Genomic DNA, 17543 nt, shown 5'->3' on the forward strand with positions numbered 1-17543 from the left:
TCTTTGGGGAATCCATGAACTCTGAACACATTAATCATCATAATCTCCGCCATCTCCTTGGCGGTTGGTAATTTAGGCAAAGCAATGAATCTGACCATCTTGGAGAATCTATCGACCACCGTGACAACGGTGGTGTTACCTTGTGAGACCGGGAGCCCAGTAACAAAGTCCATTGCGATGTCTGACCATGGTCTGGAGGGGATTGGGAGCGGCTGGAGAAGTCCCATGGGAGGCTTGGAAGAAGTCTTGTTCCTGGCACGGACCGAACACGCCTCTACGTACTCCCGGACCTCCGTCTCCATGGATGGCCACCAGAACTGCTGGGATATCACATACAAAGTTCTTTTAACTCCTGGATGGCATGAAAGCAGTGAGGTGTGGGCCCAATGAATCACCCGAGGACGCAGCTCAATGGGGACAAACAATCAATTATCAGGACATCCCCTAGGTGGTGGGGCCACACAGTTAGCTTGCTTAACCTCAGTTTCTATTGCCCAAGTTACCAATCCTTCCACACAGTTCAGTGGAAGGATGGTCTCAGGTTGCTTGGCCTTAGGCTCGGGGTCGAATAGTCGTGACAGGGCATCTGGCTTGATGTTGCGGGACCCCGGCCTGTAGGAGAGCGAGAAGGAGAAGCGATTAAAGAAAAGCGCCCACCTGGCCTGGCGAGAGTTGAGTCTCTTAGCCTTCTTGATGTATTCCAGATTCTTGTGATCAGTCCAGACGATGAATGGGTGTTCAGCCCCCTCAAGCCAATGCCTCCATTCCTCCAAGGCGAGCTTCACCGCTAGCAACTCACGATTGCCGACATCATAGTTTCTTTCAGCTTTGGACAGCCGCCGCGACAGAAAGGCACAGGGATGCATCTTGCCATCCTGATGAGAGCGTTGAGACAGGACCGCTCCTACTCCTTCATTAGAAGCGTCCACCTCCACGACGAACTGGCGCTGCGGGTCCGGAATGGTGAGGATGGGCGCTCAGGTGAAGCGGTGCTTAAGCGTCTGGAAGGCCCTCTCTGCCTCTGGAGACCAGTGAAACCGCACCTGGGGAGAGGTGAGAGCATGGAGAGGAGCAGCTATTGTGCTGAAGCTTCTGACAAACCGCCTGTGAAAGTTAGCAAAACCCAAGAATTTCTGAACCTTCTTGCGATTGTCAGGGGTAGGCCAATTGGCCACAGCGCTCACTTTTGCCGGATCCGTGTGCACTCTTCCAGGAGCTACAATGAAGCCCAGGAAGGAGACAGTGTCGGCATGAAAAACACTCTTTTCAGCTTTAACATACAAGTCATTGTCCAAAAGTCTCTTTAAAACCTGAGTTACGTGGACTTGGTGAGTGTCACTATCAGGAGAATAAATCAATATATCGTCAAGGTAGACGTAAACAAAATGGTCCAGGAAGTCTCTTAGAACTTCATTGATCATTGCTTGGAACACGGCGAGGGCATGGTGAGTCCGAAGGGCATGACCCTGTATTCATAGTGGCCGCTGGGTGTGTTGAATCCGGTCTTCCACTCGTCTCCCTCTCTTATTCGGACCAGATGGTATGCGTTGCGTAGGTCCAGTTTGGTGAATATCTTGGCCTGTTGGAGTTGGTCGAAGACAGAAGACATGAGGGGAAGAGGGTAACGGTTCTTGATGGTAATGTCATTGAGTGGGCTGTAATCAATGCAGGGTCTTAACGAGCCGTCTTTCTTCTTCACAAAGAAGAACCCTGCTCCTGCTGGTGATGACGATGGGCGAATCTAGCCAGCTCTTAGTGATTCAGAGATATAGTCATTCATGGCTGCGCTTTCTGGACCAGAGACAGAGTACAGGCGCCCCTTGGGAATAGTGGCTCCTGGCAGTAAATCAATGGCACAGTCGTAGGAACGGTGGGGTGGAAGTGACAGAGCCTTAGTTTTGCTGAAGACTTGACGTAGGTGGTGGTAACAGGGGGTAACAGAATTCAGGTCCGGGAATTCTGAGTCTGTGGCAGGGTTGGCAGAAAAAAGATTAATTTCCTTGACATTTTTCTTTTGGACGGTAGAAAAATTAAATTTCTGGGTACATTCCCTTCCCCATACACTGATCTTCCCTGTTTTCCAGTCAACACAAGGGTTATGCTGGTACAGCCATGGATACCCCAAGATTAGCGAATGAGAGGGGGAAATAATCAGGTATGGACAAATTTGTTCCTGGTGGGCGTCTATGTTCATTTGGAAAGGTTCACTGATGTGTGTGATGGTGAAAAGCTCTTTACCATTTAGAGACCAGGCCCTAATGGGTTTAGCTAGTGGTTCTGACTTGAGTCCTAGTCTCCTAGCTAAACCCCAGTCCATCAGAGTCTCATCTGCCCCAGAGTCTATTAGCACCTCTAGTATTGTGGTCGTGTGATGAGTTATCGTGATCTTGGTAAGAATACGTGGCGTCTGAGGAACAGCTGGAACATGACTCACCGCTTGGGACCCCTTGGTTGGACATGAAACGACAAGATGGCCTGCCTCTCCGCAGTAAAAGCATCTTCCCTCCATCTGCCGCTTGCGTCGCTCCTCCGGGGTCAGTCGGGCTCTCCCCAGCTGCATGGATTCCTCCTTCCCATTTGTGCGCAGGTGAGGCTGTAGCTCCGTAGGTGGATGCAGAGTTGTTAACCAGCTAGGTGCGAAAGGACGGGCGGTTCTTCCTGCAGCTTCCGATCTTTCACCTCGCTGTCGTTTGAGCTGAGCTAGTCGGTTGTCCGTCCTGATGGCTAGTGCGATGAGGCCATGTCGTCCCATCCACTTTCAGCTGGCAGCGTGCGGAAGCGGATGGCGTAGTCGCACACGGAACCGCTGCCCTGCTTTAAGCTGCTTAGTTCTTGTGCCTTTTCTCTGCTGGAGGCCACCGGGTCAAAAGTTCTTGTTAGAGCAGCTTGAAAGTCTGTAAATGAGTGGTAAAGTGACGAGTTCTGCCCCCATTCGGCAGAAGCCCACGCCTTGGCTCTGTCCGTAAGATGGGAAATCATAAAAGCAATCTTGGAACGGTCAGTGGGAAATGCATGGGGCATCAATTCGTAATGAATAGCACAGTCAATCAAAAAGGTTTTGCACAAACCCGGGGCGCTAGCGTATGGCGCCGGAGGGGCCAGCTTGCATCCGGCTCCGGGAGGAGGTGAAGACAGAGTGGGAGCAATGGGTGGCGCTGGGGGCTGGGACGCCGGAACAGGTCGAGCAACCTGCTCAAGTAGCCCTTGCAGCTGGGAGGAAAGGTGACTCATTTTTGCTGCCATTGCCGTCTGAAAATCCTCCTGTCGGGCGAGCCGTGATTCCTGGGTGCGCAGGATTTCAGCCAGTTGTTTAGCTTCTGCTGAGTCCATACTGGCCAGAGTATACTGTTAAACCTTGGCGAGAATGAGGTATCAGGTGCAGAAGGGGGACAATTGACACAGGCTTTATTTAACAGTTTTCTTTGAAGTCTCTGTGAACAGAGTGATTAAGGCAAGGCGGCTATAGAATCTATGATAACAAAAGACAAGTAGGCAAAACGCAATAAACAGAAAGTCACTCCAAAGGGAGGAAAAAGTCAATAGCAAAATTACACACAAATCTAATAACAAAAAGAACAACAATCTATGATTAGCAAAAAAGGTAAATCACTCACGCAGAGGAGACCAGAAACTCTAAACAGAAAGTACGCTATAAGAAGCTGAGATAATTACAAAGTAAAGCGCTCCAAGAGGAGGGGAAAAAAAGGAGGCAAAGCACTGAAATAAACACACAAAATTCTAGACCAAAAACTTTCGCAAACAAAATCACTCTTTCTCAGAGAAAACAAAGAAAACAATAAATAAGGTAAGGCAATACTTAGCGAACGTGATTCAAGGCTGTGGACAAGGCTGTGGAAAAGGCTGGAGACACGTAGCAAGACGAGATACTCTGGCACAAGACAAGAGGAGGATGAGACATTTATACACATGAGTGAGGGTGACACAGACCAGTGAAACAGGAGGAAGGGCAAGTGACCTGAAACAAGAGGGAGAGTTAAGCTTTCAAAATAAAACAGGAAATGACAAGACAACATGAAACCAGACAATACTTCACCCAGGTGTGACAACATTTTGGACAATTTCCCATCTTTTACAGTTCAGCAGGGATTGGGGAAAAAAAAGAAACGTGAAGCTCACTGTGCCAAAGAAGGAGGATGAGGGAGAGTGAGAGCATTGGAAAATTAAACAAATCAGACCCGTAGGTACATGCATGATTGTTTATAAATACGCATATATACAAATGTACCATCAAACATTGAATCACTCCACATCCAACACACTTCTCAACATTCATAAATTTTCACACACATTAACAAATTACTACCCACCCAATGTCCGGACAACTATAAACAATTATGCACGCGTGCTTTTCGTGGACCGGTCGTATCAAACACCAACACAGGTCCCTTCTTACTCATAAAACGGCGATTAACCCGTCTAGCGGAGCAGACCCTACGACAACAAACTGACCAACATGACACAAAGCTTAAAGCCTCCATAGAATCAATGGTCATCACTTGCCGACTCTACGGTCACATGTATGGTCAGTTCCAAACAGTTTCATCAAGTTTCACCATAGCTCTACCGCATGGAGCCCGATCACCATCTGTCTAACTGTAGCCAACTAATTTGAACTTGTGACAACCAATCCCCTTTACCGGAGCCACTGGTAAGGTCACTACAAATGAGGCTTTTATACTGGTACAGCTTCCACAAAGACAGATGTGTCGCACCTTCACAAACGTAACAATTTTTATATAGTCAAATGTACCGCCAGCTAGTTAGAAAATGCCTTTACTTTAGCTGTACCCAGACTACTAACTGGCGTACTTGCAGGAGAAGACCACCCTCTGTCGTTAGCCAGAGGAGGGGAAGAGGTTAAAAATGTATTTGTCTGAAATCGTTTGTGCAACACACTCCTGAACCACCACAATTATATTAACAATTCCTCTTATTATTACAACAGACATCACAAGTATCAGACGAACACAGACAATATAATCACATATAAAACAACCCAATCCAACCATAATATACCCAATACAACCATAATATACCCAATCACAGGTTATTCTTAGAGAACCTGCTAGACCTATATTTTTTATCAAAAAATAGGTTCAGTAATTAGTCTTACCAATCCTGATCATCTCCAGACAGACAGCTTTTACACTTTAAGCAAAATTGCTTAAATTTAAATGCGCGCGTGTAACCCTCCGTCTGCCTGAGAGAGGACGGGGAGCGGTCTCGACCTGCAGCGTTCTTGGACCACCCCGCTCGCAGCGCCTTTTTTCTGGTGGAATGGCCATCCGAGCACCCGGCCTGTGGACCACCCGGAAGTTGTAAGGCTGTAGTGCAAGCTACCACCGGGTGATCCTCGCGTTGGTATCCCTCATGCGGTGGAGCCACTGGAGCGGTTCGTGGTCCGAGTAGAGGCTGAAGGCGCGCCCCAACAGGAAGTAGTGGAGGGCCCCGACCGCCCACCGGATGGCGAGGCACTCTCTCTCCACCGTGCTGTACCTCGCCTCCCAGTCCAATAGCTTACGACTGAGATATAATACGGGGCGGTCGACCCCCTCCACCTACTGGGACAGTACCGCCCCCAGCCCCTAACCCGACGCGTCCGCCTGCAGACAAAAAGGGATTTCAAAGTTAGGCATGTGTAGCACCGGCTCCTCACAGAGTGCTTTTTTTACCTTCTCAAATCCCTGCTGGCACTGCTCCGTCCACTGGACCAAATCTGGATGAGGTCAGTCAATGGCCCAGTCCAATCCGCGAACCGCGGAATGAACCGCCGGTAGTATCTCGCCAGCCACAAGAACTGCCTCACCTCTTTTTTTGTCTTGGGAGGTGAACAGGCTGCGATCGCCGCTGTTTTGTCCACCTGCAGACACACCTTCCCCCCCCCCCCCCACCCCCAAGTGGTACCCCAGATACTGTACCTCCCTCCGGCCAACTGCGCACTTCGCCGGGTTGGCAGTGAGCCCCGCCCGCCTTAGGGACTCAAGCACCGCCCCCACACCGTATGTGTTGTTCCCACCTGCTACTCTGGATGATGACATCATCCAGGTCGGCAGCGCGTATGCAGTGTGGGGCCGCAGTACCCGGTCCATGAGACGCTGGAACGTGGCAGAAGCACCTCTCGCACCCTGTAATTTTGGGCACGCTATTGTGGTGGAATGGTCCGAAACTTAACTGCAACCAAAGTGGATTTAGTACAAAAGTTTTATTCACCCAAATCAAACAGTACAAGTTGGATTAAATTGCCCATGAGACAGACATCGTCCTCCAGAGGATCCACAATCAAACGAACATGCAAATCAGCTCTCAAATGTTGGTCCACTGGCTTTTTTATATGACTCCCTCATGTATCAAGGTCTTTTTGTTTTGCCACTAAATGGGACTGTGGAGGTCTCGGTCCCGGCTCCTCGTTGCGTCACGGGAAAACACCACACTGGCACAGTGGTTTACAATAGTTTTAATGTTTCTTTACAATGCAAATGTTCACCATTCTCTTAATGTTTTCACATAATTCAAATGTTCACCAGTCTCTTAATGTTTTTCACCATTTACAATGTTCACCAGTATTGTAGCCTTTCGGCTCCGACCACAGTTATGTGCAGAGTGTTTCACTCCTGCTTCCTCTTGTCTGGCAGTCTCACTCTGTCTGCCAGCCCCACTCATGGTCTCCAACGCTGCTGATAAAGGGAACAGGTGATTAGATAAGTCGTCCCAGCTGAGGTATGTGCTCACCGGATTGCTGCTTCTTGACCGGCTCCTGCACATGCCCCGCCCGCAGAGGACGCATAGGACACGCCCCTCTCCACAGGCACCAACACAATCGTGGATCTCCTAGTCATAACAAGCATTCATCACATTTCTTAGACTGGTTGGCGCGACCACAAATTCAATTTTCCCTTACTTTTTGCTTCCCAGTGATTCAGAAATAGGCTTTTAGATAGACTTTCTTTTTCAGACTTAAACAGACAATGAATATGGTATGAAAGTCAGAAATTCCACTACAGTGTTGACATGGTAGTAGGCTATAAGATGTATGCATCATGTGGGTTGGCTCATAGAATTGCACTCTGCACTGAAAGATGGTGATGTGCTTACATGGAAGAGAATACAGTGCGTCAGGTTGGATGCAACATGGAGTTATGCTTAACGAAATGTGGTGGTAATTTTACTGTTTACCTTGGCTTGCCATCAAAGTAGGCCTCTGCTATATATAATATATTATTAGACAAAATTATTTTGATGGTGGTCTGTGCAGTCAAACTACACGTCTGTCTCGACTCCAGACGAAAATACTGCTGCGTAATTTTACAAATATATTTGGATAATCAACAACAGTTAAATGTGACATAATTACTTAGTGAACCATCTTGCAAGAAGCATGAACAACAGAAACCTACAGCGTAGGACTAGTCGATTGCCATTTGAAGTTCCTTGGAGTAGGATTCGGATTCAGCTGCGTATCTGGCAACTTTAGTCATGGAGAGTGGGAGGGGACTACAAAACTTTGACCATGATTGCAGTACCATTACTGCCACATTCCTGCATATGGCACCTCTAATTCTTGTTCAGAATCATCATGAAAGACATGACCAGGGATGTTTTTTATACATTCTAAACATTAAATAAATACAGACATCCAAACACTTGTATTAATGTTTTGTATTAAGGGTCTCAGACATGTGGCCCGCGGGCCAATTGCGGCACGTATGTTGATATGAAGATCTAATGTCAGTGCGGCACGCAAGTTTTTAACGAACGGCGTTTGCCAGTGTCATACTTGTAAACCCTCCCGATCTTTCAGGGGGACTCACAAATTCTAAGTCAAATAGTCTCTGTAAATTCCAACCTGTCAGCAATGTATGGGGGTGCCAATATGGCAGTGTCTTTAGCACAGTCTAAAACCTGTCCTAATAGTGTGCCTGCCAAATCATTACTTGCATTCACTTTTTGACCATACAAGTTACTGCAAGACATACTTGATCAACAGCCATACATGTCACACTGAGGGTGGCCGCATAAACAACTTTAACACCGTTACGAATATGCGCGACACTGTGAACCCATACCAAAAAAGAACGAAAAAACTAATTTCGGGAGAACATCCGCACCGTAACACAACATAAACGTAACACAATAGATACCCAGAATCCCATGCAGCCCTGACTCTTCAGGGCTACAATATATAGACCCTACCACCAAACCCCGCCCCCCAACCCTTTACCCCCCACACATTAGCCACCCCCGTCCCCCTGACCTCCCTCCGTGGGTTGGTTGAGTCTGTGTATATTGTAGCCCGGAAGAGTTAGGGTTGCAAGGTGTTCTGGGTATTTCTTCTTTTGTGTTTATGTTGTGTTACATTGTGGATGGTCTCCCAAAATGTGTTTGTCATTCTTGTTTGGTGTGGCTTCACAGTGTGGCGCATATTTATAAAACTTATAAAGTTGTTTATACTGCCACCCTCAGTGTGACCTGTGTGGCTCTTGATCATGTATGTCTTGCAGCACTTACAGTACAGTATAGTGTAACTGCATAAGACCTTTCTACAATGTACGGTACTATAGACACAGATAGACATAGATCTCGTAAAGGGAGAACTACCATGGCACTCCCATAATATTGTAAGCGATGTTGGAACAAAATCGGGTGACTGGACTCCCCGGGAGATTGTCGGGAGGGTCACTGACTCTTATGTATCTCTCCGAATTCGATAAAGTTGGTTAAAAAGTTGCTCGGGAAAGCAATTCAAAAAAGGCAAAATTAATAAAAAAAAGACATCTTTACTTGTGGCCCAGTCTCACCCAGTTATTACATCCATTCGTCCCCCGGGTTAATGAAGTTTGAGACCCCTGTTTTTATATACATTTTTTAAGTATATATGTATTATAGTAATGGGCACTTTTATAATAAGTAGTAATATTTACATACTTTGATTATTTTAAACATTCACAGCGCATTAAAAAAGGCATAACAACTTTTTTTTTAAACTTCATCAATAATTACTACTCACTGCACACTTTATGAGGGACAAAAAAACAAAATAAAGAATCACGTACTGTATAGGGTCTGCTGTCATTAGGATGCCGACTACGAGGATGTTCGTGTATTTTCAAATTGACTCATAATCCTCACAAAGAAAATGGGGCGGAGCCAAACGTATTTTTGTGTCGTTCTCGCCATTTCCGGGTCTAAATTGTCTGTCAAAGTGTGCTAACTTGTACTGTATCATCTACAATAGAGTTTGACAAGCAAGAAAAGGAAGAAGCAGCTGATTGGCACACAAGCTCATGATATGGCATCGCCATACATAGTTTGTCTGTGTTAGCGCTTATAACAACATTGTCACTACTGCTGTCACAAACTCACATGGTTGCTGTAGTTGTGACCCCAAGAGGCAGGAGACACAGGGATGACGTGCATGCAAGAGTCTTTTAATTCTCAGAAGTAGATGAGTCTGCCTACAGAAATGAAGTGGAGCGGCTGAATGGATGGTGCAGGGAAAACAACCTGGTCCTTAACACCACCAAGACGAACGAGCTGATCATGGATTTACGGAAGAAAAAAAACGATAAACATCCAACCACTGTACATCAATGGGGACTAGGTGGAAAGGGTCTCTAACTTCAGGTTCCTGAGGATCCGGATTGAGGAAGACCTGTCGTGGAGTGCAAACACCTAAGTGACCATCAAAAAGGCACAGCAGAGAGTTTACTTTCTGAGACTCTTCAGAAAGAACCACCTGTTACAAAAACTGCTTGTGTCCTTCTATTGCTGCTCAATAGAGAGTGTGCTGACATACTGCATGTGTGTATGGTATGCCAGCTGCACGGCGGCAGAGAGAAACGCACTTCAGAGGGTCATAAAAACTGCCATGAAGATCATTGGCTGCTCTCTCCCCTCCCTAGATGAACTGTACAGTGCCAGGTACCTCAAAAATGGCCAAAACATCATTGAGGACCCATCTCACCCCAGACATAAACTTTTGTAACTGCTGCCCTCAGTCAGGAGATACAGGACATTAAAATGCCTGACATACAGATTTAAGTGTCAGGCTTGTCCGTGATAGTTTGGCAATGTTTTAGTTTTTCCTGTCTGTTTCCTGTCAGCGCTCTTATTTTGTCTGTTTCCTGTTTTTTTTCTCTGAGCGCTGTTTCCCCTCAGCTGCGGCTGATTGGCACCTGGCCACTAGAAATGCGCGGTTTGCGGTCTCATCCGCGGACTCCGCGGATGAACCGCGGGTCGGGCGGGTAACATGACGAAAAAAATTGATTTTAAATAGATTCGGGCAGGTGGCGGTTGAACCATTCGGAAATATTTGATATACATGGTTCAGGGTTCGGTAACCTTTACCATTCAAAGAGCCATTTTGAACCCGTGTCACAAAGCGAAGAAGACAATAGGAGACGCAAACAATCTCAAGAATATTTGCCGGCAGTCAACCAGTTAATAATTATTGGGGCATGCTATGAAGCCTTTGCCTTTGACACCTTCTACAACATGTACAATCTACTTGCCAGTCCAGCAACATGTTGTGTGTGGCTCCCGCAGACACATGCACACGACTGCAAGGCATACTGGGTGATACAGAGTACACTGATGGTTGTGATATAAACAATTTTAACACTCTTACTAATATGCGCCACGCTGTGAAGCCACACCAAACAAGAATGACAAACACATTTCGGGAGATCATCCTCACAGTAACACAACATAAACGCAACACAACAAATACCCAGAATCCTTTGCATCCATGACACAGTTGACTATATTATACATCCCGCTAGCAGCAACCCCCCCCCCGGCCGTCGGTAAGGTGGGCGGGGTTGGGGGGTGCAGGGTGGCTTCACAGCGTGGCGAATATTAGTAAGAGTGTTAAAATTGTTTATATCACAACCATCAGTGTACTCTGTATCACCCAGTATAGTAGGCCTTTCAATCTTGTACGTGTGTTTGCGGAAGCTGTATACAACATGTTGCTGGACTGGATAACAGTTCGTACATGTTGTAGAAGGCGTCAAAGGCGATGGCTTCACAGCACGCCCTTACTCTCGTTATCTGGGTGAGCACCATCGGATATTCGCCAGAACGTTAGCGGCTCCCAGTGTCTTCTTTACTCTGTGAAACGGGTTAAAATTGCTCTTTGAGTGGTAAAGGTGGCCAACCTCTGATATATAACAATGGGCGGGTGGCGGGCGGTTGTGGTTCTGATAAAATGTTGGTTCGGGTGGATTGCGGGTGGATGACGACTTTAGTGATGCGGTTGCGGGTGATATAATTGCCTATCCGCGCATCTCTACTGGCCACACATGGTGTCAATCAGCCCGCTCCTATTTGAACCTGTTTTGTCGTCCAGTCGAGTGCTGGATTATTGTAGTTGCTACCTGTCATATATTGTCGCTCCTGTCGCTCGTGTCTTGTCTTGTCAATGCAGCGTTGCGGTAAGCCATATTTGGTAGCGGTTTGTAGCTTACTGTCTTTTGTTCCCTGCTTCCAAGTTTTTTTGTCCATAGTCAAGTTTGTTATCCGCCTTGTGCGCGACTTTTGTTGTACCTTTTGCTTGTTTTTTTTTCGTGTTTAAGATTAAATTATGTTTTCTCACTCCATGCCTGCCTCCTTCTCTGCATCTTGGGGTTCGTCACAAACTAACTCTGATATTAAGAACATTTTTTACCCGAGAGCAATAGTGTTGCTGAACACAAGACAAGAATGACTGAGCATGGTAGCTGTGTGCTTGGTATTTGTATGTATTTTTTATATTTGGTATTTGTATGTATTTTTTATATTTCTTATGTTTTTATGATTTTTGCACAAAATTAGCTTTGCTTACAATTTTGTTGTACAATGTACAATGACAATAAAGATATATTCTATTCTATTATATCCTATTCTAACACAAGGAAGTACAGAAGGGTAGTGCACGAAAGCATAAGCAGCATACAGCAAAACAGATTAACATTTAACAATCCTCAAGTCCTGACTGTTCTTTTTCATTGTATGGTGACCATGAATTGATTAACGTGGACCCCGACTTAAACAAGTTGAAAAACTTATTCGGGTGTTACCATTTAGTGGTCAATTGTACGGAATATGTACTGTACTGTGCAATCTACTAATAAAAGTATCAATCAATCAATCAATCAATGGTGGCTCGCAACCTACTGTACTGGAGTGTGTATCCTTAGGGTGAGTAGGTATGTTACAGACTATTTTGGTATACACATATCAAATATGTATTTACTAGGGCTGGGCAACGATTAAAAATTTTAATCGAAGTTAATCGCACTATTTCTCTGATTAATCGCGATTAACTGCATTGTATACGCAAAGCCCAATAATGAATTAAAGTAGTGTGTAGTGCACCTTTATTGGAATATTCTCCCACATGAACAAAAGCGCCAAAACATTTGTTGTGCAAACACAATTTAAATCAGTCCTTGTTAAACAGTAGCAGTTAAATAGCATGTTTTATGAAAATCAACTCAAAAAATGTAAATACAAACATTTAAGCTTATTGCCACTGCCAGGGTATTTAAGTTATCCTGTTTGTTATGGAAAATAAATATAATCTACATACAAATCTCTGAGCCACAATCATAACATCTGAACAGGCAATTTCTGAGGTAACAGCAGAAACATTTTTTTTTATCAGGGATCTTATGTTTAAAAAACCTATATTATAGGTAGTGCGCTATTTTAGGGAATTTTTGATCAGATTATCCGTAGTAGCAATATTAATAATGTTGTGTTTATTCTGCGTAGTGCACTTAAAATAATTATGACCATATCTAGGAATTGATATGATGGGAATTTTCCGATTGTTTGCTTGGTGTTTTGATAAACTGAACGCATCATATACATGGTACTATATGGTGATGTTATGAGCCAGGGAAAAAAGAACTACCCTACCCAGCATGCAACAGGAGTGATGAGCATCCGCGGTAGATTGTGTCGCCATGACAGCATCTTGTATGTTGTGATATGCACGCTCTGAAAGCAAATGTTAAGAACTCAGCCAACACTCCTCGTTTGCATTATTCATAAATAGACAGACAACACATATACTCCGCTGCTTCACAGGCCGCTGGATGTAGCCGGCAAAGTATTCCCATGCTAGCTAGCCGGTCTAGCAAGCACGCGTTATTCAGTCCAAAACGGCCCGATCTATCCACATTCAGAATTGTCTGGCGGTCGTAAGTGATCCCGGAGTGACCACGCTGTAAGCCAGCCATGAAATTTGCAGAATTGTCCGGTATTTTTGCCAAATATTCCATCTTTACCAACAGCCCCTCGACGCCGAAGCACATCTGGGCGTCACCATCTTGCTAAGAAAAAGCGTTAACAAAATAAAAGCATGTAAACAACATACGCAAATGTGCGATAAAATAATTGTCGGCGTTAATAGATTGATGAGTTAACTCGTAATTAACGCATTAATTTGCCCACCCCTAGTATTTACACAACACCACACATAACAATAAAACATAAAAAAATAACACATAAAAATCTACACTTTAAGTACTATACCTGTGACCTTAAGATATCCATTAGAGCCTTGCTACATTCTTTAGTACTTTCCGCCTTTTTCCTAAAATTGCCTTTAAACTCCACCCTTTACCTTTAGTCCAGATGTGGGCAAATTAAGGCCCGGGGGCCACATGCGGCCTGTTCAGCTTTTCAATATGGCCCGCCGAACATTCCCAAATAATTTTTTTAGATCTTTAAGAAGGAAAACTGTAGCTGCCATTATGATGTGCAGTTATGTTTTCAAATGACCGTAAGTCTTGAACTGTACAAAGTATTTCAATGCTCGTAATCTGCGCTTTTGCATGACGTACTAGTTACTAGGGTAATCTTATTAGTTACTATGGTAATCTAAGTCACAGCAGCTCATACGAGGCACCAAGCAGTGTGGGTTTTTACAGCTTAGTAAAGTTTCAGACAGTAGGTGTTAGTTTTTTTTACCCTTCACCTTCGTATTTCACTGTTTGTTGCATTTTTGTTGCGTTTCGCTTGATTGTAAAATATGTCGATCGAGAGGGGGTGTCACGTTCATTTGTTGTCAATATTCAGTGTTTTATCATTCGTAGTTAATATTGTAAATCCCAAATTCTTTATTTTCGTATACATTCTGGGTGTCTCATTCAGTAGAAAACGTAAAATCCCGTCCCTTTTTTTTAATCGTTTTTAGCATTCAGTCAGACATTGTTGTAAGGTTTTGTATTACTGTTCCTAAAAATAAATATACCGGCCCCCAGACACATTTTTTTTCTCAAAATTTGGCCCCTGAGTCAAAATAATTGCCCTGGCCTGCTTTAGACCATACAATATCTGTCTTTCTCTGTAACCTGTATTTACTGCACAGCATCAGCCCTTGCTGCTCATTTTGAACAACCCCTCATACCTCACATTTATCTGTTGCCGCTTTGCCTAATAAGTGTAATGTTGCCCTCAGTCCATTGTGTCCTGACCTAAGTCATGTATACACCACCTCCTCTCTCCTACACTTTCCTCTATTTTCAAACCCTTTAGTATACCAAATATATTCTTACATTCAAAAGGAGCTCATTTGCTTCAACTAAGATGACATTTGTGAGATTCTATTTTTCCTAACATTGTCTTAGCCACTGCTCCATAAACATCCATCCATCGAATTTCTACCGCTTATTCCCTTTGGGGTCGCAGGGGGTGCTGGTGCCAATCTCAGCTACAATCGGGCGGAAGGTGTCGTACACCCTGGACAAGTCGCCACCTCATCGCAGGGCCAACATAGATAGACAGACTACATTCACACTCACATTCACACACTAGGGCCAATTTAGTGTTGCCAATCAACCTATCCCCAGGTGCATGTCTTTGGAAGTGGGAGGAAGCCGGAGCACCCGGAGGGAACCCACGCATTCACGGGGTTGAACATGCAAACTCCACACAGAAAGATCCCGAGCCCGGGATTGAACCCCAGACTACTCAGGACCTTCGTATTGTGAGGCAGACGCACCAACCCCCTCAGCCCCCGTGAAGCCCCGCTCCATAAACAAATACAACCATATTCCAAACATGGCCTGATCAGTGCCCTATAAATGCCCAACAATGGCTGTTTATCTGTTTCCCAGTTGTATCTTAAGACTGACCTCATGAGATTAAGTACCTTTGTATCGATTGTATTGATATGTCTAATAGAGACATCTTTCATCAAACCACAGTCCAAGATATTTGAATTCTTTAACTCTCTTAATGTTTTGTCCATATATTGTCAGGTTAAGTTAAGTTAAAGTACCAATGATATTCTTTGTAATAATGATGAAGCATGTCTTGCATACAGACATTTTAAAACACCATTTATATGACCAGTCTTCAACTTTATTATTGCATCCTGAATAGATCTGATAATGTCTCCCTCGTTTCCATATGGCCCCATCATCTGCATGTAGAGATGATCCAATATCTCTGCCCACGTTCACAAATACGTAATTTATCATTATATTAAACAGTATTGGACTAATCGGACTACCTTGTTGAATTCCATTTTAAAATGCTGTACTTCTGAGATGTTCTCTCCCACTTTGACTCAAAATGTTCAATTGGAAAGGAAAACCAGTATTCAGATATATAAATTTCCCCCTTATGCCCATCTTTTGTAGTTTAATAAACAGACATTCTCTTCATATTGAGACATTCCTTTTCTAAAGCCACTTTGACAAGGATCAAGCAATCATTTCTGTTGTAGATAATATGAAAACCTGTTTACAATTACTTTTTCTATCCATTTGACAAGGTGAGAAATTAGTGTTATTGTCCTGCATCTGCTGTCTCTTTGCCTGGCTTACTCAATGGTAAAATCAGGGCGCTTTTCCAACTGCCTGGCATTTCTCCTTCACGCCATATCTTATTAATAAACAAGTTAAGTACAACAATCATTGCTTCTTCACATATTTGTTTAAACATAGAATACCATAACTGATCTTGTCCTGGTGCTAAAAACCCACTCCATGCAAGGTTTTTTAAGTTCATATATAATAAAATGTTTGTCGAGTTTCTGGACTGCATCTGTATTAGTTCTTAGTATTTCCCCTTTGTGCTGGTTGTGGGTTGGGCCACCACCACCAGTCTTTCGGCCTGCCAAGCCGCAACCTCCAACTAAGCCACCTGCACTTGCACCACGGCTAGCACCAAGTCCAAGGCTAGCACTAAGTCCAAGGCTAGCACCAAGTCCAAGGCTAGCACTAAGTCCAAGGCTAGCACCAAATCCACAGCTAGCACCAAGTCCACGGCTAGCACCAAGTCCACACCAAGCTCCAGTGCCCGCACCACGCCAAGCTCCAGTGCCTGCACCACGCCGAGCTCCAGTGCCAGCACCACGCCTAGCTCCAATGCCTTCAGCTCGGCTGGCTCAAGCTCCAGTTCCTGCACCTCGGCAGGCTCAAGCTCCAGTTCCTGCTCCTCAGCTGGCTCAAGCTCCAGTTCCTGCTCTTCGGCTGGCTCAAGCTCCAGTTCCTGCTCATGGGCTGTCTCAAGCTCCAGTTCATGCTCCACGACTGACATGCCAAGCTTCGCCGCCAGCTTCGTCTGCTGCACCCGTGCCTTCTTCGTCTGCGGCACCCGCGCCTGCTTCGTCTGCTGCGCCCGTGCCTGCTTCGTCAGCTGCTCCCGTGCCTGCTTCGTCTGCTGCACCCGCGCCTGCTTCGTCTGCTGCACCCGCGCCTGCTTCGTCCGCTGCTGCGTCCACGCCTGACTCGTCTGTTGCTGCGGCCACGCCTGACTCGTCCGCTGCTGCCGTCGCTGCTGCGCCCACGCCTGACTCGTCCGCTGCTGTCGTCGCTGCTGCGTGCATGCCTGACTCGTCCGCTGGTGTCGTAGCTGCTGCGTCAACGCCTGACTCGTCCGCTGGTGCGTCCATCCCTGACCCATCCACTGCTTCCAAGCTTGCCACGACGGCGCCGACACGCCCACCTCCACGTCGACCCCAGATATGGCCGCTCCCTGGTCATCCGCCATGCCAAGTGCGCCCAACTCCCCGTCGGCCACGGATGTGGCACTCCCTGGTCGTCCGCCTCGTCAAGTGCGCCCACCCCCCCGTCGGCCACGGATGTGGCCGTTCCCGGGTCGCCCGCCTCACCTGCTGCAGTGCCGTTCCACTCACCGCTGCCACTTGACTTTGCCTCAGTGGATTCAGGGACACTTGGCCTGGCGACCCACCGCCAAGTCCTCCCTCCGCCATCCCGTGACTTTTGACCCTGCTTGTTTTTTTTATGGCCATCTAGTATCTGTCCTTGAGGAGAGGGTACTGTCATAATCCTTGGACCGGATCATGTTTTTGTGCTTTCTGTTAGTTTTGGACTCCTTTTGTTATTGCTTGTGCACCTGTGAATTTGTTTCGTCACCATGGTTACTTGATTCTCACCTGCCTTGTACGCACACCTGTTACTCATCAGAGACTCTATTTAAGCTTACCTTTGTTTTTTTACTCGTTCTGCCTTCATTGTGTTTGCTTCATGCAACCTGTCTACGTGAGTTATTTCCTTGTATCTAAT

This window comes from Nerophis ophidion, linkage group LG15 (assembly GCF_033978795.1).
Source record: "Nerophis ophidion isolate RoL-2023_Sa linkage group LG15, RoL_Noph_v1.0, whole genome shotgun sequence".
Taxonomy (NCBI): Eukaryota; Metazoa; Chordata; class Actinopteri; order Syngnathiformes; family Syngnathidae; genus Nerophis; species Nerophis ophidion.